General features: G+C 39.2%; 1 protein-coding gene across 1 annotated transcript in view; it reads right to left on the bottom strand.

Moving 5' to 3' along the window:
- The window catches only part of glceb (glucuronic acid epimerase b), a 58765-nt gene that overhangs the window by 19372 nt on the left and 13899 nt on the right, over positions 1-25494 (bottom strand). Inside the window, exon 2 of the mRNA XM_034107440.2 lies at positions 9404-9509. The gene's annotated coding sequence lies outside the window, so the exon portion shown is untranslated. The remainder of the gene's footprint in view (positions 1-9403; positions 9510-25494) is intronic.

Below are 25494 nucleotides of genomic sequence, written 5' to 3'. Positions count from 1 at the left end.
CTGAAGTGTTTCGCCACCAACAACAACAACAACAATGGCGGATCGCAGAGTTGCTATCATGCTCCGGACGCTATTGACCATGCTACAGTTGTTTGTGCAACATCTACAGCAATAATGATGAGGCAATAGCCCCGCCTCTCCCCACCTCTGCTGCTCACCCCCGCGTCAAAGTAAACTGCATCCTGAATTCAGATTATTTATCTTTCTCTCGCGAGTGAAGTCTAATCTGACAGGACGGAGACACGCAGCTCTGCTCACCTGCAGCTCCTCCCGCTGCAGCAAAACACACACTTCAAGTCAGATCATCACCCTTAGCTATTTTAATTACCTCTCAAACTCCCTAAACTAGTTATACATATGTTTATTTTTACTGTCGGCCGGGTCACTGATTACTGGACCAGCTGCTGCATGAGACAGACACTGACGCTGTCCGAAGAGAGGGAGGAAAAAGAGAGGCTCTGTGTATTTTATTATTATATTATATAGAGTCGTTAGTCATTTGTTTGAAAGCTCAATAAATAACAAAGAAGACCTTTGACCGGCACTTTTATAATTTTGTCCGGAAGATTTAAACTTTAATACACGTTGACTGGCGAAAAACGCTGCCCGGTTCCCTCGGCCCCCACCGCGGAGAATAAACAGAAGGGCAACCATGACAACCATGCTTCTTTGCTGCTTTTGTGGAGGAAGTTACAGCGCCACGTACAGGCTCCTGCATATGTACTGCAGCTTCTCCAGCGGTTGGAGCTAAACGGAGCGGTCTCGTGTGGACAGACACTATCCGGATAACTATTGCGTGTGGACCAGTCTATGGTGTGGACGGAAGGTTTTTTGTGATTGCGTTTGCGTTAATCCTATGCGTTTAGCCGTTTTCGTCCTCGTGTGGCCGCAGCCTTAGTGTCAGTTTTAGTCAGGCTTTGAATAAAATAGTTTTTTTAAGAATATGTCCTTTCATCCTGTTATAGCCGGGCCATGTTTGAAGTCTTTGTTATGCACATGCATCCATATACAAATAAATCAGGAGAGATCTAGCTGGGCAATCGTTAATCCCATAGAATAGACTAGACCGATAAGTGTATGAGTGACACAACCACACTGTTCTTTGACAATCCATTTTATTTTCTATATCAGTGAGAGTTGATTCATAATAATAGTGATTACACTAAACAAGGACAGTAGGAATCAATTATAATTCAGAACAACCAAAATAAACATCTAAATTAGCTACATGGAAATTACACTGAGCAACAGCATACAGTGCAAGTGTTATCTAGTGATTATTCCGTAGAAAATTACATAAACCCAAGAGAATGCTGCTCGGAGAACATTTCTCAAAATAGATGAAAAGTTGTAATTTGTGTCAAACACACATTTTTGCTCACTGTTTGGTGAGACGTCTGTCGAGATGAAAATGAGTCAGAAGCACATGAAGACAGGAAACCAACGCCACTCAGTGTGGTCCGTCCCACTAAATGGCACGGTTTTAACCAATTAGAGGCTTAGGACTATGCATTAGTTGCCAGCATGTGCACATGTCTTTTATTTGTAAACCAACAAACAACCCTTGTCTGCAATAAGTCTAATCTACTCGTCCTTCATTTTTTACTTCTTGTTTGAAGGCGCTCAGAATTCACTTTTGATCAGAAACTCTTCTATCTGGCAAAAGTAATTAGAGACAGCTGGCCCTGCTATGTCCAACGGTAATACAAAAACGACCAACAGGCACCACTAAAGCTTACTTATGACACATTATATATTGTTTGTTTAACTATTACATTGTTTTTAAGTGCTGAGCCCAGATCCCTTACATCGTCCCAATTACCCTTTCAAAAAGGTCTACACTCCAACTTGCAATTAAAATGTATATTGACATTTCCAAACCCAAACATTTTCTTTTACATAAAGGTTACGGTCACAACATGATCGTTTTATATTCCGTCTATATCAGAGGATATGTTTTGTGCATTTTCAATTTATACCCCTATTAATTTTCACGGAAATGTTCTGGACTCTTTTTAAACTTTAGGTAGAGCATTCAACATTTAATATTGGAGTGATATGACTTGCTCAGATTGCACAAACTCCGATTTTATTTATAGGTTGTCGATGGCTTAATTGTATATAAATGAAGACTTCTAACAATGCAAAGAGACACGTAACTGGATGACTCAGTCCTGATCCATGTTTTCATGTCCTCTGTGTTTTTGGCATTTTCACCAAGCCAGTTGGAAATCAATACACACACCGAGGTCGCCTCCTCCACACTAATTACAGCTCACTGCTCAAAGAATTCACTATTACACTGACGACACCCCGGTCCTCTGATGAAAGAGGGAGGGGGAGGAAAATCATTATTCCCCAAGTTCGTTTCAATATCCCACCTTAAACTAGACACTAGCAAAGGTCAGCTCAATTCATGTGCATTAATTGGAAGATAGAAATGTCCTACAGCTTTGCAGAGTCAAATTATAGTGCTAGCAGCCTCTTGAACGAAGTGAATGTCTCTTACTACATAGGAAAGTTAACTTCAAAACTGCTTCAACAATTATATGTTGAGGAAGTGCAAGTTGTAGATTAAAAATACCCTCCTGCTATATTAAGTTCTAGGATGTCAACTGGTAAAGCTAAACACTGACTTTTGGGTTTGATTTTGTAGGAATGGGGCTTCGCGTGTCCACCCATATATGCAAAAAGGAAAATTCCCATATGAAAACTAAACACTTTTCAAAAGACCACAAATCTAGATCTATCTACTGTTCCAGTAAGTGGTGAAAAATAACCTGCATCTCTGATTAATGATTGTCTTACATCGCGGATATTTAGAGAAATGTTGCTGCTGCTTAGTGCAGTGATGAAGGACCGGGCGTACAGGAGCTCTGACAATGCTGGAAACGTGTGGCAGAGGGCCTGGGGACTGCACCCTGAAAGATAAGTAGGACCGTCCCCTGTCAACGAAGCGACTATAAATAATTGGTTATTTTTATAGTGATTTGTTGCTGCTGTTGAGCTCAGGCTCAGGGTGGATAGACATGGGCTTAAGCACTGCAGCACGGAGAGTATCGTAAAGCCACGCACTGAATACAAGACGAGTTTAAAGCCATGTCCCTTCCTGAATGTATTTACACACAACATTAAGCACATGGGAAGAGGAATGTCATGTCTCCATTGACAAGGGTTACTCACCTTTTTTTTTGGTTCAAAATCATATCTTTCTATGCTGGCACAGTCAAAGCTTTTCCCCATTAACCACCTGATTGAAACTAGCTCTAGAGGTTGAAACTCCCACTAAAACTAGAATGTCATTTAAAGAAGAGCAAGAGAAGAGAGACCGTGCAGTAGAGAGAGACTGTTACATTGAAGTACATTGTATTTTTTGGGAAGAATGGAGAAATTAAAATGAATCTATTAATTATTTATGTATTTGGAAGACACTTACAAATTGGTTATTACGACAAAAACTGAAAAGATAGGGACTAATCATCTCGTAGCCATGTAGCAACGGGACAGTGAACTCGGACCTGAGACCATCTTAAACCTGATCTGAAATAAGCCTGTCTGTAAACCGGTGCGGGCTCTAAACCAGGGAGTTGAAAGCAGTCTGAACTTGGCTGATTTATACTTTGTGCTGATCATATTATTTGAATCCCTTTTATATTTAATAGAGTTTATGGGGAAAACATGATATACAGATTAAAGGACAGCAATGAAACCAGACGCTTGTAAAAAAAGTGGTATTAACAATACGGAGTCCGAACAATTATAATATTTACTAGAAAGCTTGGTCAAATATGCAACTGCCCACATACCTGGTGGATTTGTAACCTGAACGTTTTTGGTACCTTGCCAAGGAAGTTGTTTTTGTTTGGGTTTGTCAGCATGATTACAGACAAACTGAAGGCCTTATTTTAATGAAACTTAGTGGAATTGTGAAGCATAGGTCAAGAAATAAACCATTACATTTTGGAGCATATCCAAATCAATGGGTGGATACACACATTATTATTCACTTATGGAAATGGACTTGGCGGAGGTTTACATTCTTCGAGTGCCCTTCAAGTTTAGCTTGTGATAAAAGCGACGAAAGATATAATAGTTGCTGCCATCAAGACTTAACAGAGTTGTAAAATCCTTAACTGCATAGGAAAGGTTTTGGCATCTGATAAACCTTTGAAAGCATTAATCGTTTCATCCAACTGGATTCCTGATCCTTGGAAAGCCAAACCCCCACTAACACAGCCCCCTGTGTTTTAATGCAGCGCTGTTATTGGTCTGAATCCCTTGTTCGGCAGAAGAGCCAACAACCTCCTATTTTATCCAACATATAACATTGTAAAATGTTATTGTATGTGCTGTTAAATTGGTTGACAAAAACAATTACATTTAACACTATTATTAATGTCCTCTATAATGTGTTTCCACAAATGAGGAAGTTTGGAAATCACATCTGCGAATGCATGAGTTAATTGCGAGACAAACAAGTAGCATTTAGCTAGTTGCTCATACAGTGGCTGCCTTGTCTCCGATGCATTTCGACCCAAATTCCTTTACATCTATTGGAGTCTGTTCTCCCCAGAAAAACAACAGCACCGGTTGTTTGTTGAAACTTTATGATTACTTGTGTTTGGTTTTCCTGACAAGCAACCTTTTCAGTTGTTGAATGAGCTGTAGCACACAGAGGGTGTGTGTGGTGTGTTACACAAACACAGACAATGTTGGGAAGAGGTCAGTGGATAGTGGAGAACACAACGTGTGGAAATGTAATCATACAGTTACCTACCATCCCCTACTTTATTTATATTATTTCATAAAGTAAATCCTTTCCTACCTTAACCACAACCTTTAAGTATGTTTTTTTTAGATTATCTATACAGAGATGAAAGATCAGAAAAAGGCTTTGAACCAGACTCATGCATAATCTTTTTTTATCTTTAAGGTATGAGGACTTGTTTATGAGATATGGATTTATGTAATCCACTTGTTATCAGCTCGACTCAGCAGGTGTTGCAGATATAATCCCTCTGGTAAAAATGTTGTTTTGATCTGGAAAGAAAACTGCACTGACATATAAAATATAAAAGACACAGAAGCAACTGGACAGAAGGTGAAAGACAATCGTGTTGGGGAATAAAAGTCTTCCATGGTTGACAGATTAAGGAAAAAGGCACTGAAAACAAAAGCAGCTTTTCAGTTTATGTGCTCCCAGTGTCCCGGCTCAGGAAATTGAAAAGTGTCTGAAATAACAGGCAGGGTCTTGTTGAGGATTTAGATTGTTCCATGCTGGCATATTCTTTGATCTAACCCTACACGGCAGAAAAACACATTTAAAAAAAGCTTTGGCGTGAGATTGTTTAATTACATATATCAAGTACTTTTTTTGCAACCAGATACTTGTATTCAACTTTTGTGACATAACCTCACTCTTGACATAAAATGTGGAGATGTGACTACATCAAGTGATTTTCTCCTCCCTCATTATGAGCAGAAATAATGTTAGGGAAGCTCGGGCTAGATGATTTCTTCCAATTCCAGAATAAGCATAAGATGAACGACCTGGCTTTCACTGAGCTACTATTTAAAAAAGGGAAGTTATATAAATATTTATTTTTGACATTTTAAAACAATCCTGGAATGTGTTTTTTAAACTGTTCTTCAATTGACTTATTTACAGGCATGCCACACTTTCACAGAGTATGTGTTGCTATGTTTTTGTTAACATAAAGATAGGAGGGAAGGGCAGAAACCCTAACCCATGTGTTTTGGCTCTATGAAACCTGATGTACTTACAGTATATGATTCTTGGTCGAATGCACTTATTGTAAGTCACTTTGGATAAAAGCGTCAGCTAAATGCAATGTAATTGTTGTAAATTCCCCTTGTTTTCTTTAGTCTGGGTTGTATCGTTTGTGTTTTTGGTCGGGCACATTTGGGGACAGCTAGAGTGGGTGGCTGCGGGTCCTCGAGGGGTTTGTTTACTATGTGCGTCAGTGAAGAAGAAATGATGCAATCATTCTACATGCATTCATGATTCAATACTGCTATAGCTGTTGAAAGAAGCATTCAAGCTAATTAAAGTCCAAAGACTGTATTCCTTGTCTCCGTGTGAACTCTCTAAACGGAGTGCTGTTTCTGGATGAAGCGGCTCCGGCGCAAACATCGCACAACATAAGATTCCCCAATAGTAATATAATGTAATGCCCCTTTTATCATTATACTGTTGATAAGACCTGTGATCATTAATATATTTGATGGACTAAACAATTAAGCATTTGAGAAATTAAGCACCAGATGAATCAATGATGACAATACTTATAACTTACTTATAACTAACAGTTCTCGTGATGTAACGAATAATATTCATTCATGTACAAAATAATGTTTAGGGCACTGTCTTTGTGTTTCATACTACTAAAAGCTACACACAGATTGTGTAGAAAGCTGACAATTACAGGCGGCTTGCAAATTCAATGAAATTCTGTAAAAGCGTAATGGTCTCTAGCTGACAAGTTCTACATAATACTGCTGACAGTTATACGCTATGCAGCAGCTCCGCGAAAGAACGTCAGCTTTACTGAAAGACAGAATTCCCGAGGTCTTTTGTGCTGCTTCTGCAGATCAGCAAAGGATTTGGACTTTGATTGTGAGCAGTTGCCTTTGATCTGCGATGGACTATAACATATGAGAAACCTCTGGGTGCCCTGAATGTAGCTTTTTAAAATGCAGTAAGTGATCCACTGGCTTTATATATGCGTATTAATTCTCCCTGACACAGACAACACTTGCAAATATTTGTATGTTTTTATCCCCCAAAGCCCCAGGTACAAGGCTGGGAAAAAAACTCTAGCAGGCACTAAATACTACGATTGTTTTGCAGTGACGGGAAAGATGTTTTGAAGAGAGACTTGTGATTTGAAATGTCTACAACAGCATTGTGATCTTGTTAAACGCACTTCAAGTCAAACCAGCTGCTAATCTCTATCCTGGTCTCCAGTGCCGAATGTTCGTCTTTACAGCATGTGGAAGCTGCAGCTGCAGCGAGCGGCGGGACGGGTGAATGGAGTTGTTTTTTTATATCCTGCTGTCCTCTGGCGTGAAAATCATGAGCAGTCATCACAGCAATAAAAGCTGAGTGCTCGTGAGCCACCCTTGGGGAGCTATTGGAGCAGAAGCCCGGTGTATGAGAGAGATGCAGGTGTTGTAGCCCTAACTAAACTCCTGACATTTTCACTGCTCCTCTCCACGGGTGAACTAAGGTAGAGGTTTGAGACTGCCTGTAAATTATCCGCTTATGCTGAAGCTGTGAGCCATGTTAGCTCCTGTGGAGATGGGATTCTGTTTGTGTGTGTGTGGGTGTGTGTGTGTGTGTGTGTGTGTGTGTGTGTGTGTGTGTGTGTTTCTGTTGTGGTTGTGAGCCTGAGTATGATACCGTTCAGCTCTTCAGGGTGAATTCAAAGCAACAACTGACAGGAGGAAAAACAGCTTTCATCTTTATGCCACAGCCATTTATTCACGTAGAGTTGCTATAATTTTTTCGAACGTTCATAATTAGGACTGAATTATTTATTGTCCTTTAAAATAATCAGATTGTGATGAAGTATATCGTGATACACAATTGTGTCGTGTTTTGCATCGTCTAAAGATTGCAATTTTGCTTTAATCTACCAGTCACTTCAATGCAAATCACAAACTTGAATATAGTATTATCAACAGTGAGATCAATTGATTAATATATTTGTGTGCAGGCATGTGAACACATCTTGTATGGTTGGTTGGAAATACTATTTTTCTATATGAATTAACTTAAGACTGTTTTTATTTCGATGTATTTATTTGGGACTCGTTTTTAAAATAGAGTTGCTAAAATGATCCTAAAAGTCTCCAAAACGAATGACACCAATACTGCAACTATCACTTGTTCTCATAACAAAGTCATTTGGAAAGTATCTTCTCAATTATTCGATGACTTATTTTGGCAGAACAATTGCTTTTCCTTAAAGATCAATGTGACGCCTTCACATGACTTGTTGCAGACCAGCCCCAAACCTAAACATTTTCAGTTTACAATAACATTGAGGAATAAGAGTAGTCATTATTTTTTTTAAAAAGGACTTTATAGGACTAACCAACATTTTAGTTTTGAGTGACAAAGGCAAATGTTCACAATGCAGTGATTTTGAGCTTGGTCTATCTTTAACATGAATCGGTTATGTCCACCTGCCTTCCTCCGTCACCTTAAGGGCAGGCAGATGCTCAGATTACGAAACCAACACAACAGAACAGGAAGTACAGTTGCATCATTGCTCGATAATAGGGCTTTGTTTAGAGGCAGACGAGAAGTGAGTAAACTGCTTTGAAGTTAATGCGCCTGTGCGTTTTATCTCTAGTAGGAGGATTAAACAGGTCATTACCAAAGAGCTTATAACTGAGGCCTACTGAGGGATTAAGCAAACTCCTAATCAAATGGAGAGGAGACAAGAGAGAAATATATAAACAAGACCTTTCTGAATCGTTTTAGAGGCAGCCGTGCCAGCTGCTTGTCCTACAAAAACCAGGAAACTAATGTGGATCTAAGAAATAGGGATTGGCAAAGGATGGTAAAAAGCTTAGAAGAAATCCTGCTTTAGTAGAAGTTAGTGGCACATGGTATAAAAGTGCTGCAACTAGAATACAGACAGAATAATCTCCAGCAGGGAGGAAATGACACCGTACAACAGTTCATTTGAGGTTTAATTATCCCTCCATTCTAATTACTGTGTTTATGCACTAAATATTTTTTTCTTTAGTGAGAATCAGATCACTCAATATTATGTGAAATTGATTTAATGAGCTGATGTAAGCAAATAACTGACCCAATCATTTTAAAGAGGGATGTTCGTTATCCATGTTGCATTTATGTAAATTTTTAAAGCATGACTATTAAACAGATTGTAAAATAAATTGTGCCATATGTAAGTAATGAGTATATGATACCAAGAAAGTTGAACACTATCTCACACTCTGGCTGTTGATGATTTCAGATGATTAAAAACACGCTGACCCCGTGACACAGCTGTTTAAAATATCAGCCACGATATAGTGGTGTGTTATTATCCAGATAATATAACAGTGCTGTATGGGGGTGTGTGCCTCTTCATGCACACACACATTTACCCGTGTTGTACAAGATAATGAACCCCGTTAGTTCAAAGAGGTCCATCTCTCCTCGTTCTACCAAAGATGATTCAGTGATGACGAGAGGAGGAATGCAGGGCTTTGGGGGACTTCTAACATCAATGCTTATCATTTTTCACGGTAGACATTAGAGCATGCAGAAAATGTAAGATTTAACAGAGACAAATTGGCATGCAGAAGAGGTTGTGCTGTTGATACACCTTGTTATTTATTCTGTAATGAGATTTACACTGACCTCTAATCCATTCACAAAGAAACGGTCAACTGGCTTGACATTCTGTCGTCATTCACCTCCGAGTCTTTCCACAGCTCGTACTTTCTGCTAGCCGTTTGCTCAGCACCTAAACGGGACAGAGGAGAAAGAGTAATTCAATTATCGTGGCTTAAAGGTTTATAAAAAAGGTACATGCACATCAATACAAATCTGTTGTTTGCATGGACAACAGACAATCTTAGTGTAGGCATGTGATTTAAAAGATACTGCATATTTGCCTTAATATAAACCTACACATTTATAGATATTGTCTTTAACATTTTAGCATCTTTTCCCTTCGTATTCATCTATAAATTATCTCTTAAACTTGTATTGAAGTTGATGAGATTACTCAAGTATTATCATTTGTCATTAAACAAGACTGAAGTTCTGGCTTGCGCCCCCGGACCATTGATTCCCTTTTTAGTGTTTTTTCCTAAATTAAAATGTCTTCTTGTTCCCCCTCGTGTCAAGTTGTTTGTCTATGAGTTAGGAGCAGTTCACTACATTCGTATTTTTTCCTTCTCAGATTGTTTTGTTTGAACCTTTTAAGTGGCAGAAAATTAGAAACAGTGTTGCTGGTCTTTTGCATGTTTATGAGACTCATTCAATTTAAAGAATTAGACAATAATACAGGATAATCAAATCAACAGTAATCGGATCATCTTCTTATAAGGCTGAATATCCGTCACATGGAAACCTTTACCACACTCAATGTTTCCGGAGTTTAATTATGATTGATTTCTCCTGCACACACAGATTTTCAACACAGAAGGAAAAAAAAATTGCAATGATTTCCCACTGTAGCTGATTATAACCTTAAACAGCAATCCATAGACTCCGTCATTGATGCTCTGTAAATGAGATGAGGAAACAAATTCATAATTGTAATTGCAGCCGCGATAAATGTATAGGATTTCTGACAGCAGGATCATTAATGTACAACCGATCAATCAGTGCAAATGCGCTGAGGGTGACACGGATACTTTACTCTGCAATTAATCTCACCAATGTATTACCCCCTGTTGAAACAGGCTATTAAAGTAAAGAAGGTGCTAAATCGCCACATCAAATAGAGAATATAGATTTTTTTATGAAATGTGCGTATTGACAAAGCACTACAATTAGATATTGTAGAAATAAAACCAGCTGGGCCCCTTCTGTGAGTGCATGGACCCCTTCAGTTGTTTTATGCTTTAAGAGGAAGTACTGTAGATAGAGAGAATGTGAAGAAAAGGGCAGGAAGGAATGGACAAAACATGTTATAAATAAATAATGCATACTGGTGCTTAAGAGTGTGACAGTAAAATAAAACTGAGTACTGGTGCCTAGTTGGACAAAAACTCCATCTACACGCCATCAACACGCAACAGCTTGTGTGCCACATATAAGTATCTACAGAATGAGCAAAAAGCTGTCCAGTCTTTTGGTCTCTAATCAGATTTTCTGTGCTCCACCTGTTGCAAAATAAGCAAATGATTTAAGATAATATATATTAACCCTGTAGATACATTACGCATATACGATTTGTACTGTAGAAGCTCTGAAAAACGAGATAAATTAAATGTTTTACTGATGTAATTATGCTCTGTGTTCGTGTAACCTGCCCTCATCTGTAAAACGGCACATGTTGTACCCAGGCGGAGTGAGAAGAAGTCGAAATGTCAGCAGTCTTAATCAATATTCCCCGGCTCCTGTATGGGCGTACTGATGCTGCTCTCAGGCAGGTGTGCTGCAGGCAGATGGGGAGAAGTAGAAAATGAGAGTAAACATCAGCCCAGAGCAGCTCATTATTCCTGGGGCTTATCCTGCACCGCTCTTGCTATCTTTGCATTTTCTAGGCGACATTTCATTCTAGATATCTCCTCTGTCCAAACGTGTGGGCTTAAGAAACATCGAAGTTGAGCACTTGAAAAGGCATGCATTTATACCGAGACCAGAATCAAGAAGTCAAGATTAACATTAGTTTATGCATACTGTTATCTTGGGCCATTCAAAATAATGATCATCTGTGTAAAACCAAAGGACCCTCACACAGGCAGGGCTATCTGCGGTCTACTAAACACTTCATAGTCCCTGTAGCCGAGTCTTTGAATGTACCATTATGGTTCTTAATTAAGAATATCTCTTCACTTCTCTTCGAATGCAACAGAGATACACTTATTTATCTGAGAGTATGTATATATAATTTTTTATGTTGTAATTTCCAAAAAGACAATTGTATCCTTCATATTTTTGTATGCATGCTTCTTGGTTAATATTACGCTTTGGCTCTTTTCTTGCTGTAACAAATGCAAATTTCCCCTCTGTTGGACGAATAAAGGGATTCTGATTCTGACATATGTTTGAAGCAACAACATAAAAAAAGCATACCGTTTTCAATCAGGTACAATGCATTGAAGAGACCTGCAAAACATCTTACCTTTGTAAAGTTTTGACTGAAAAGGTTTAAAAGAAGTGCTGATTTAACTATATGATCATTTTGGGATATGTAGTTTGTGGCGCTGTTAATATTAGAGAGCATTATAAGTATAATGAAATACAACATCACAAACAGCCTCCTAAATGATGATTCAGGTAAAAGAGCAGCTTCAGAGCAGAATATTATATTGTTCATCGAGGTAAGACTTATTGCAGAATTGATGCATTAGACTTCATTAGTTTTAGCCAAATTAAACCTAATACACTGACAGCTCTGTGTGATGCAGTGGTGATACATCACACCGCAAAGTCCATGTATTTAATGAGTGAGGTGACTGTTTAGACATCTTGTAACTACATTCATAATGAGACGCAATGCATCAGCATCTGTCTGCAGCAGGTGATTGATTAGCAACTCTGCTCACCAATAACCTGGAACAAAAACCTGCATACAACAAGATATTCTTTAGTAAAAAATTACTCTTGAATTTGACTTTTAATTTGCCGGTTTATTGTATTTTTGTTATGACATATGTATAATATTGACAATATGTAAAAAAAAAATGTTGGTTAGGACTTCATGTTCCTTATCATGAATGATGGTGTTTTAATTTAATGTCTGAACACACTGATGCTTCTTCTGTAACACAATCATTTCCCAAATTGGGATCAATAAAGTATGTATATATCTATCTATCTATCTAAAATAGAAAGGTCCAACATTACTTACATATTCTACAAGGAATAAGCTCCTTCTGTTGCCGAGGCAGGGCTCAACGCTAACTTTTAAAAGTGGTTGCCAGGCTGGCAACCAGGCATCAGCTTTTGGTTGCCAAAACTGAAAATACGGTTGCCATTTTTAGTCAATCAATCAATCTTTATTTTACAGCCCAATATCACAAATGTTACATTTGTCTCCGTGGACTTCACAGTTTGTACAGAATATCAGTATGACAATACAACCATTAGTCACCTTATATTTTAAATAATTAAGATACTATACAGTTATACATCAACTTAATAATGAACATGTGACACAAAATAATGTTCAAATGCTTTACAATAAGTAATTAACACAATTATTTGAAACTTAAGTGGTAGGAAACTTGTCCACCCTCAATTGCTGGTATACAAAACACCAGTAATGCAGCTGTTGTTCTGTTCTTCACAGATCACTAGTTTCTTGGTCATCCGTTGTCTCCCTTTCAAATGTGAGTTTCCTTGACCTCTGTGCTGACCCCCACCATAGATCCATTGGCCCTTCAGCATTGAAGTCTTGGATTAGCCAGACTAATACATTTCTAATGTTAAATAAATTAAAACCATTCACAGTTAAGAATTTGATATTAATTATTAATGCTGTAAATGACCTTTAATATGTCTAACTATATTTAAAATGTGTTTCCTTTTTATAGAAGTGATTATATTTGTATGCCAATATTCTCCTGTGGTAAAGTTCCGTTGTGCACTTTTATTTTGGTAGTAATAGGATCGGGACTCTTATTTTGAAGGAACGTTTACCGGAAGTGAATGGACAACGGAGCAGAACGTACATATATATATTTCGCCTCCCAAGACTTTACACATGTCCTTTTTGCTTTTGTTCGGGTTCACCTTGCGCTTTATCAGTTGAATCACTTTGAACATTCGTTTGAGATGTTGATGGTTTGGCCGAACTTTTTACCCCACAGTCAAAGAACTTAATTTGTTTCGCCATTTGTTGTAAAACAAACACACGGCGCACGCGAGTAAACGTGCATCGCTTTCTGGCTCCGTAATCACACCAATGCACGTGCAACTGATGGCAACCAAAGGCCAAGAAGTGGTTGACATTTTTTCTGAATGGTTGCCAATGGCAACCTGGCAACCGTTACTGTCGAGCCCTGCGAGGTGTAAACTACTGTTAAGAATAACTACGGCAAAAAAAAAAACATTCGCAAACATTATGAAAGGCATCTAATTTACAAAGTTGAAGTTGAACCAGGGCAAAGTATGAATTATAGACTTAATCTCTTAAGGGTGTGTTATCAAGGGTGTTGAAAGAAACACTCCAGCTCCTCTTCAAGGTGGCTTAGCATGTGGCTCTCCGAGGTTAGCACTGCGCTGACACCATTTTCATAGCCTTTACATACTCTCCCATTCAATCGACCTTTCTTAAGCAAAGGGCTGACAACTCGCATATGAATCATGAACATCAATTTTATGGCTCTCTCCTGTGAATACATTTTGAGCATTAGGCTGAGGATATCTCTTTTATGGCAGCTTGACTGAGAATGATATTAGGTCATTAATTATTCTAGTTGCTCCTCATTTGCTGCCATCCTGACACAAGCAGCCATCTATCAATACTTGTAGTTGGGGTAAAAAGAGAGATGGAGACCCATCTGTTGGGCATTCATTATATGTACATTTTCTCAAGGGACTCAATGGCTGGCCAAACACTGAACGATCGCACCACTGATGCCACCATGGTGCCAGCAATCGTTGACCATCTGATGCCCAAAGCCATTTACAAGAAGTCTACGTCTGCAAAGTGGAGAGCTCAATCAATCGAGATTTCTGCTTGCAGAGCCGGAGCGAACTGATTAAATGTGATCACTTCTTATCTCACATTTCATCAACTCTGCCTGTTCACATGCACACACAAACCAGTGGCACCGTTTAGAGTTTAGGGCTGCAACAAACAACTTTTTTATAAATTAATCTGCAGGTTTTTTTTCTTAATTAATTAATCAACCCATTTCTGCAAGTTTTATTACAAGTCAGTGCTAAGGCAGCTGCTGGAGAAATGATGCCTGCTCTTTTGTCAAGTGATGTTCTTTCATACATTAAGAATTGTCAAAAAGATTGTGTGCGGTGTACTCTGTTGTGTATGTTTAGGTTAAAATAAAGAAACAAAAAGATGCATTTAAAAGATATAATCTGTGATAAAAGGAGACAAAGGAGCAAGTGTCTCTTTTCAGGCCAATTCATGTTATGCATTTTTGACCTGAGGTAACATAAAACAAACCCCTTTGGAAAAGGACATTTAAATTACTAGTCAACAGGTTCATGAAGATCAGTCAAAAGCAATAAAAAGGGGACAATCTGGGGTAATTTTACCAAAGAAGTTTGCAAGAACAAAAATCAATACAAAGCCAAAATCTTCACTTCATCCCCTTAAAAAAAAGTTACAAACCTGGGGGCCCAAAGATAGTCCCCAATGCTAGGCATATTCTCCGAAAGCACCAGGCCTACTGCCAACCTCTCCCAACTCTGAACACATTAGGGTAATTTTCACACTGGATTTAGAGAACAAAGAGGGTTTCAGTGGGTCTGCATCACATGCTGGGAGATGCGTTGTGGTTGTCACAAGTGTTCAGGGATGTAGACAGTGGATTCTGAAGTTATTTGGTGGTGCTTTGCATATATTTAAGGGGCTGTATCGCTGCCTTTTTGTGCCTGTGAAATTTTTTGCAGCAACTCACGCCCAGATTGGGTGCAGCTGTTCACTCACTGTTTGCTCTCTTCTTTCATGCAGAAACAATTTTTCCATTTGTGAAATCACTATAAAAAACTTCCACACAACACCCGTAGCTTCATAAGTTTGTTACTCTTAAGGTAAACATACACTTAAAGCTGCGTTTTGCACTCAGGCGATAGATCATGGTAATATCAGTTCAGAGTGACAGACTTAAAGGGTGAGGCAACAAGCACTAACAGGCTCTGGGGAGGCAGGCGGAGGCATGGAGCTAACGCAGTACCAAACACAGGGACTTGAAAAATGAAGTGTCTCCAAGAGCCACTCCTGCTTAGCAATACGACTCTTCACGGGAAAAAAACAGATGAAAAAAATATGACTTGAAGTGGGAGGCAAGATGAAAGAAAAGCAGAGTTTAAAAGTTTTTGGAAGCTGAGTAAATACCCTTGGTGTCTGTCAAGACTCGGTGCTCTCTGTAGTGAACTCTGCTTTCATGCTTGGAGGCAGGGGCTGGCAATGGAAAGACTTTACCATCGAATTCCAGCAATAAGTCACAGAAGCAGAAAATAAACATACACACACAACAACCCTTAGCATCAGCACTAAACCGGTTAAGGCGCAGGAATTATTTATTATCTTATTAACTATGCAAAAGAAAAGTTGTAAACTTATATCCACCAACCTTCTGTCCACATGAGACTTAATTTACCACAGATGTTTCATGTTGCTGCAAGCCTAGAGTTAAAAATCATAATTTGTTTAAATGGTGTATGGATGGAACTTATTTTTGTTTATCACAAATCAATTTGTTTTGTCTAATGAGTTCAAGAAAATAGGGTAAACCAAGCAGTATTTTACAAGGATGAGTTTGCATGTTTTGTACTACAGGGACTGCAAAAACCAAAAGCATTCAGTTAAGCATTCACTTGAACACAGAAAAAAGCAGCAAATCTTTAATTTGGGAAACGAGAAGCAGTGAATGTGAAAAAAATCTAAAATAATTAATGAAATATCAAAATAGCTGCCAATTAATTTCCAGTTCATCATGTAATTGATGACATCTTTAATCTCTTAAAATGAATCCGGTCTGTTTGAACCAAAGTAAAGCAAAACAAACACTTTCCAACTCCCCCAACCAAAACATTTCCAAGAAAATATGTTTTGTCTTTGAGACTCCAGAAGATGGCCGCTCGTGTAGAACAAGTACAGAAATATATGGGCTCAGAACAGTCTCATAATACACACATGCACACAGAAGGATCACACTTGTATTTCATGATCCGCAAAAGGATTCAAACTTGTATTTCCGGATCCACACTTGTGTATTTCAATGCACACACAAATGTGTTCCGTTTCATATACATGTAAATAAAATCCAAATACAGAAAAAAGTTTTACATGTGTATTTTTGATCCTCACATATTTGTCTTCCGTTTAAAACCACTGAACCTGCAAACACAAACCGCTTTCTGTGCACGGATCGCTGTGCATTCGTGTGTGGGTTTTTTGAGACTCCCCTGACGGTCAGCCGAATCGTACTTGTAATTTTTTCTATCTATAGCCAATCAAATGTCTCCTTCATTCTAAGCCAATCACATGAGCGCGCCCCCACCAGGGTATGATTTCTTGCGTTCATGACACTTCATATACGCATTTTGCGCAGTCCGGTCAGCTCGCTAAACAGAGGGCGGAGCTTCAGGTGATCATGCAGAGCAGCGTGTCTCCATCAGACTCAGCAGCTGATCTGATCTCTCTCACGTCCGGTTATACTTCACTCGCGTTTATGTCCATATCGATCAGATCCAGCTCCCCTGATCGGCCTTTATAGAGAGCACCGATCAAACTATTAAGAGTGAATATCGGCCGATAATGACCGGTGGGGCTCTCCCCCCCGTTGACAGTTCAATGTCTAGCACTGGCTTCGTAGTGCACTGATCGATTAGGCTAAGCTAACCTGTAGCTGCTCCCTCCACACTCACAACTACTTCATACAGACATAAATAAATAAAGCAGCTGTATTCGCCACACAGGAAACACACATTTAAAACGGTTTTGCCTGCCGTTTTTGTGTACACAAGCATTCATCAATGGTTCGGAAAGTGGCGCTGTACCTTAATAATATAAAGGCTTGTATTTGCGTGCATTTCCTGTTCGGAAAGTGGCAATGTACTGAGAGTGGAGGTGTCTTGAGATTAGCGCCTGCAGGCAGGCTCCATGGACCTGTCAGCTCCGGACTGCGCGAAATGCGTACATGAAGCGCTACGTCATGAACGCAAGAAATCTACCCTCGTGGGGGCGCGCTCATGTGATTGGCTTAGAATTGAGGAGACATCTGATTGGCTATAGATAGTAAAAATTACAAGTACGAATCGGCTGACCGTCAGGGGAGTCTCAAAAAACCCACACACGAATGCACAGCGATCCGTGCACAGAAAGCGGTTTGTGTTTGTAGGTGCAGAGGTTTTAAACGGAAAACAAATATGTGAGGATCAAAAATACACATGTAAAACTTTTTTCTGTATTTGGATTTTATTTACATGTATATGAAACGGAACACATTTGTGTGTGCATTGAAAAACACAAGTGTGGATCCGGAAATACAAGTTTGAATCCTTTTGCGGATCATGAAATACAAGTGTGAATCCTTCTGAGTGCATGTGTGTATTATGAGACTGTTCTGAGCCCATAGACATGAGAACATCTCCAGCCGGCCTCTGTGTATCCGAGAACAACTGTGAACTTGTCGGCAGCACAGACACCTCGGTGTGTGAGCTCCGAAAAAAGCAGAGGGCTGTGCCCCAGCTGCCTTTCACATGAAGACAAGACTTGCATCTTCAGAACCTTGTTAGTTCTCTGAAAAGGCCACTGACTAGTTTGGAATATTAAGCAGCTCATGGTGTCGGAAATCAAAAGGATTTTGCAAGAGAGTGGGAAGCTTCAAAAAAGGCTTTGATGGTATGTATCTCTCAATCTCTAGCAGATATGACAGAATGAAGAAATAAAGACAGGGGAACAAAGTGCTTCTGAGAGAGGGGGGAGGATCAGGTTCCTCTCACAATTCCGCATATGGATATATCATTATGCCTCAATGAGAGCGACTCACTCTTAAAATGTCAAGACCATCTGGCTGAGAAGACTGCACGGGAGAGACATAAATAGAAACATGAGGAAAGTGGGACACCATAATGTTTCAGGTAATTTTTCATAACAGACACTCAAGTAATGCGGTTGTCTCACTTCCAGAAATGTCCAAATGCAGAGCACATTTAGAGCATTAATAAGTAAGTTACATGCCTGGCGCCACAGCTTCTTTACTAGAAAAAAAAAAGGAGTCTGTACTAGATATGAAACCCAAATGTACTGAAATGTTCTGGGTCTATCCTCTGCTGGGAGTGAGGGGGCAGAAATGAGAGGTGTGGGAATGTCTAGATACTGTTTCCTTAGGCTGGCGTCACACTGTCCCGAAATTGACACACAAATATGGAATTGTGAATTTAGCACGAAAATGGCCCTGAAATTGGTCAACAGCCAAGTAACAGCCGACGCAAGTACGATGCCTACAGAAGGCCACACAAAGGCAACACGAAGATGTGATTTTGTATAGTAGTTTATACCCGCAGGACACACGAAGGCCACACGATGGCTACACCACATCGTATCGAGAGTACGATGCATTCGAACTAGGTCACGAAGGCGGCACGTGACTTCCCGATGGTATAAAATCTATGTTTACATGATTTTGTTGTGCAATAAAACAACCAGAGAAACGATCTGCAAGGAAACATAGCACACTGCGTCATCATGTTCCTGTTTCACCTGCTTAATACAGGTATCATCACTGCTACTGATTTCGATAAAGCAGGTCACAAATAGCAAGAAATGGCAAATTGAAATAAGACAATTTTTACCTGTAAGAGGAGGTGCTGGGCCTGTAACAATTGCTCATCATGTTCTCTGAGGTGCATCAAAAGAAGCAATGCTGCCGCCTTCTTTTTCCTGGTTGTCTCATCATCAAAGTATGCCATTCTGCAGGAACTGAATTGTGATTAATTGTGATTGAAGCTTTGGGAGTTACACACGCCTAGTCTGCACTGTAGAGTTGCTCAGGACTGACTGACGAAGATGCTGAGGCTGGCCTTTTATATGTCCATGTTACTATGACACATGGGAAATGCTTGAGCTACTCAAATTCGGCTGTCTTCGCCGACACCGTGGTGGTCCCATCTCGATGTCATCGTACTATAATACGATGGCTACACAACGGCATTGCGAGGGCTTCACGTAGTCGTGTTGCCTTCCTAAGACAATCGGGCAGCTTCTTGTTTCCTTCGTATTGTCTTTGTGAGGCGAAAAATGCCCGATGGCACCGATGATCACACAAAGTAAAGATGAAGATGACACAATTTCACAAGATGCCCTCACGATGGCCTTACGAAGGGCAAAATGGACACACGAATTCAACACGAAAATGAACCTTCGCAAGGTCTTTCGTAAATTTTTTGGCATGCCAAAGATTGTGCCACCGCTCACGAAGTTGCTGCCGGAGCCTGAGAAACTCCACCGGCGGTCATACGATGGCTTAAGATGCCCTCACGAATGGACCGATGTTGTTATGATCACAGCCGAATTTGAACATTTCCTTTACCGTGTGTCCATCTGGTGTCAATTTCGGGACAGTGTGACGCGGGCTTTATGAAGAAGAAGAAGAGGGGGCAGAGGCAGGAAGCAGAGCAGAAATCTTTGTTGTGATTTCAGTGCGGGAGAGGAAGCGTCTCATCTGATTCCCTCCAGAGGAATCTAAGGTCAGGTTCCTAATGAAATTATGGGATCACCAGCGGTCTTTGCAGGAATAATTACAGGAACAGCAAGTTCCTGATGAAAGATTCAAGGAACACACACTGTGCTTTTAGCTTGGTGTGACTCTAAGCCAAACATGTTGATTAAATAATGGCACAGTGGGAAAATTAACCATCAATTTGCAAAGAGATAACATTTAGCCTCCCTTCATTATCACGGAAATAGGGTGTTGCCCTTGAGGTTTTAATAGAATAGAAAAACATAGACTTGCATATTTAATTTGGGAAAGAAAACCCAAAGCTTTGTGATGCAGAGTAGTGATAGTCAAGACAAACAAGGTCTGTTTTGAGAAATAATATGTAAAGCACCTTTGTTCAACAAAGTGAAGATTTTACCAGAAATCCAGGTTGTCTGGCATTGAGAGCGGTAAAAGGCTTTTCTAGCTGACCTTGTGTTTGCTGTAATCCACAGGGTTACCTTTAAGTGGCCTTTCTAAGCTAATTATTACTCCCGTCAGGGCGGCAGTGTTCTGTCCATCTTATATTTTCTCTCTATCCTGTAATTGCTCTTGTATACATTTCCTACAGCTCTCTCTGTAGCTCTTAGACCATTTCCTCTCCTTTCAGTATATCCTTCAGTCAAATGTCTTTATGATCACAGGAATATGGTAAGGGTATTAAAGCTATTATACTTGGTGATTCGGAAATGTCTTTCTAGTTTTACAGATTATCAAACAAGGCCATGTCAAGTCTTTGACACTTTTCACAAGTCTATCAGCATGTTACTCAGTTTGTAACCAAGAATGTCCATGTGGCTTGGCTTTAACACTTCTGCCACGGTCCAAATGTCCAATGGAAACATTTCGGAAGAGTCTGAAGTAATTTCTTTCTCTCTCTGTGTGTGATTAGTTAGCTGTGATGTAATCATACACATTCATTTCATGGCCATTATAGATCAAGGGCCACGTAAACCTGTTTAAGTTAGGTTCATGACTAAAACTCAACAAAAATAAGAACATATATTACCTTTTGTCAGATTTCTTTAGCCATATGACACAACCGTAATCACGTGGTGGCACATCAATACTTTTGCCAATACACTGATTTGTTAACAACTTACAAAATACATAAAAATCAGTGAAGTTCCACTAATGTTATTGCATCGGCAAGATTGTTGAACAAAGTCAAAGCAGAGTCATAGCACATGAATATGGCTTTTTATAGCACCCAAATTATTATTTAACATTATTAATAAGACATCAAATGTTCCCTTATTCTATTATGAACACTGATATCTCATTCAAAGATACACACCAGCACATGCTGTTTTTTTTTTATAGAAAACTAGTTAATGTGTTAAAAATGGGAATGTATGTTTTCTGTGCATAGATTTCGGCACAGGCGTGGCACATCCCTGTTTTCCTGCCTGGTGGCCATTAATACATCCGGAAGACTTGTTTACAACATAATTTCAGGTTAAGAAGGACAGCACTTTTTATTGTGTACTGTTATTTTACATTCGTGAAGGCAACATGGAAAACACATTTTAGGCTGTGACTGAAATGCGTCCCTCTTATCTTATACTCCTCCTGTGCAAACGAATGAAATATAATTAATACATTTTGCCGCAGTCTGTTAAGTTATACGTTTTAGCATTGATGCCATTAGTGGTGTTGTAATGGATTGCATTAAATTGTGAGATGTTTTATCATATTCTGCCAACCTCAATTAAGTAAATAGGGGGGATAAATAATTAGACAAACACCTCTTATAATGACGTACAGTATAACACCACTTTTAGTGTAGCGAATAAAGTAAGTGAAAGTGCACTACATTTTCACTACGCTATTTGATTGGCTTAATTGTGAAGTGTTATTTTAATGCTCAATATGTTGTGCCCTCTAAATTCCTGAAATGGATTGAAAAGATTGTGCACATTGCATAAGCATCTAATACTTACGCCACAATGCAATGCATTGTATTTTATAGATGCAAAATGTACAGTGTTGCAACACCACAACTGTCAGTTATTATGAAAATGAAGTGAGTTCATGAGTGTCAACAAATCTCTACTCCTCCAGAGTAAAATATTGAATGTGTATTACATATGGAGAAGCTAGAGACCTACAAAGTTGTGCAGCATGCTCGTCTTTACTGCAGTTGTGAACATTAATGATCTCATTCACTACCTGACGACACAAACCTTCCTCTGTAGAAGGTAATGATGCTAAACCAAAGGAAACGAGTCCAAAGGTCCATTAAACAAAACCCTAAACAACAAACCACAGCTTGAAATCTATTAAGTGACCATTGTGCCTGATTACTTTTTTTCTTTATCTATAGAAATCGTTATCTATAAAACCCTATCTATATGCATCATATCTTTCCATTATATCATCCGAGAAAAACAAGGCTCTTCCCTTGGTTGAATTATCAGTGTCCTTTTTACATTAGATGGATAAAGCAGGTTGAAGATATGACATTGGTAGCCATGGTCCATCAAATTCGTCATTTCCTACACAGGCTGTCAGAGCTGAGCTGAATGGAAAATGTGCTGCTCAGGCATGGGATGGGGTATACAGGGGGTGCGGGCGGTGGGGAAGCAGAGCAGAGGAGACATGTGCTTTGATGGTACAGCAAAGACTATTTATTCAGATGCACTTCTTCATATGTGGAGCTCTACAGAGACAGCAACACTCCCTTTACTGCAGTCCACATTCCCAAGGGTTAAAGACTTCAGTGGGATTCATGAGAAGGCTGATAGAAAATAAGTGAAAGAGGAATAATTAAATTAACATGTAAATACAAATGATCGTAAACAGCTTTAGTCTCCTGCTTCAACACTCCAGTATATGTACACTTGTGGCTTCTACTTGTGGATTGGCCAATACTTAAAAAGTGACTGAATCTTGGGTTTAATATTTCCATCAATCACTCATTTGAGGGAGAAGGGCTTTAAAATGTGCTTTGACCCATCAAAAGACACATTCTAAAATCATTCCCAGCCTTCCAATATGATGTAAAAGACGTGTTATACCTTCAACTCTTTTGAAGGCAATCTCTTTTGGTTTGACTGATCAACTAAAGCCTACTCAAAAATGTGATAACAAAAAGGACATTTTACATCTCCTCTACCACGCACATCCAGCACTGATTTACGTCATTCATCTGGGACTTTGATGAGCCTTCCAAGTAGAATAACGCTTTAATCTCTTATTGAATGTTTGATGCTTGCGAGGGGCATCTATAGACAATAGAGTTTCCATTTCACCCTACCTACATGTCTTCTACTGTGGGAGGAAACAGAAGCAACCACTGCAAACCCGGGGGGAAAGGTTACCTCTATGCACAAAGACCAGCAGGTTCTAGCTGTCTGGCTGTGAGGAAACAGAGCTAACCACTGAGCCATTGTGCTGTAAATGTCATTGTAAAGCTTAAATAAAGTTGTCTGAATTCAACCAGTTATTTCCAACTGAAATCCCTGTTGTCCTGCCAGTTTGAGCAGTATAGCTCATTAGCAAAGAGGCTTCTGTTCGGAAATTACAAAATAAGTCCTGTGCTTTTGTAGGAGAGAATACAGAAACGGAAGATAAGTTAGCTGATCTATGATCGGAAAAATTCAATAAATTCTCTTAAGAAACTTTCCAGAAATCAGATAATTAACCAGATAAGATTCGATCAAACCCTGACTGCTTTGGTGTTTTAGGACATTGTCAAAAACTGCAATTAGTATTAGTGCTTTGCTTTTATATATACACAATTCTAACAGATTCAGGATATTTTTCTATTCAGTTCAAAGGGAAGTCAAATACTGGGTTGGCTTAATTTCAGGGCAAAAAGATATCCAGGCAGTGATTTTAGCTCAACGTCATAATTTATCTGACAAGATGATAGACCCTAAAATATGAAACTGATGACAGGTCCAAATGTCTGTTGGTAAATCATGTAATGGCTTACTCCTTGATCACATTAATAAGACTCTGTATAACTCAAAATGTTGGATAACCATGAAAAACAATCAATATCAATGTTTTTGGAGCCTTAAGTTAAAATATAACATTTCTCAGTCTATGAATGACATACTACTGCAAGCTCAGGTGTAAAGAATAACTTAAAAGGTTAGCTTTGTTACATTGACATTAGTCAGTAAGCTGTATTGCGTGAAGTGGCTAACAGATTGGGTAGTTTTGATCAACTAACAAATAAGGGATTTTTTGACCGTAAGGAGTTAAATTATTAGAGGCTACCAAGTGTCCAGACATGAGGCTACAAAAAAAGCTATGAAGAACAGCTGAAACAAGTACTGATGACGCAGGTTTGTTGGCTGCAGCCAAACTCTGCTGGGAAATCCTAGCTTAATATGTCCAGCCAATCCAATAAAGACATAACCGGTCTCTAGGGCCAAGGTTGCGCCTCCTACCTTAAAAGAAGGAAAACTTCATGTGCAAGCCTAATCAAGTCTGAATGTCACTGAGGCAAAGCGAAGGAGGGTGGTGGAAGGCTAATTTTGTTCAGGAAAGATAAGTGGTCTTTCAGAGTGGCTCAGTTTTGCAGTATTTGAGTATGTTGAGTTGTAGAGATGGCTATTAAAACAATTAACCAAGACATCTTTCTATATTGGGTAGTAAGAGCGGATGGCTCTTATGAGAGTGAAGTGAAATGGCAGCCCAGGGACATTTCACTACACAAGTTTCATGCACTGATCGCTTCAATCGTCAAACTGGATGGAAAAGAACTCCTTCATAAATATAACATCATTTGTAGGCTTCAATTCTTTTTCTTGCCAACTACCTTCCTGCTTTTACGAAAAAACTAAAAATATAAATAAATAAAACATATCACAGCATAGTGCAGCACATACTTTTTTTTAGCATGGGAGCATCACTGTGACTGTCCTCAACGAAGCTGCGACAACATCACAGTCAACTGCTCAGATGTGCATGTGTTCAAAAATGTTGTAGCTCCTACATTATGCAGAAGTCAGTGTCGTTTGGAGCTTTTACTCTTCTGTTTCCATCTTTAATGTGCGTGTGACAGATGGGGGTTATTGAGCTGTGATGAAGTAGGGTTGGAACTAACAATTATTTTCTCGATTAATCATTGTGTTTATCAAATGACAAAGAGATGTGAAAGAAAGCATCCTAATACTTGCTTTTTTGAGAAACAGTCAAAAGAGTTAATATATTCTGTTAACTATCATACAAGACAAAGCACAGCTGCAAATCTTCAGATAGGAGAAGCCGGTTTGGCACTTGTTCTTGAGAAATGCGTCAAACCATTGACTGAGTGTCACAACTGCTGCAGTTTAATCTCCTGCCGATCGATTATCTCAGTCGTTCCAGCTCTATGATAAATTGTCTCAATATTAATGAAATATTTGTATGTATTATCTTCTT

The sequence above is a fragment of the Pseudochaenichthys georgianus genome, chromosome 3, assembly GCF_902827115.2.
Source record: "Pseudochaenichthys georgianus chromosome 3, fPseGeo1.2, whole genome shotgun sequence".
Taxonomy (NCBI): domain Eukaryota; kingdom Metazoa; phylum Chordata; class Actinopteri; order Perciformes; family Channichthyidae; genus Pseudochaenichthys; species Pseudochaenichthys georgianus.
Note: the sequence above shows the minus strand (reverse complement) of the source record. Positions and strands in the feature narration are given on the sequence as shown.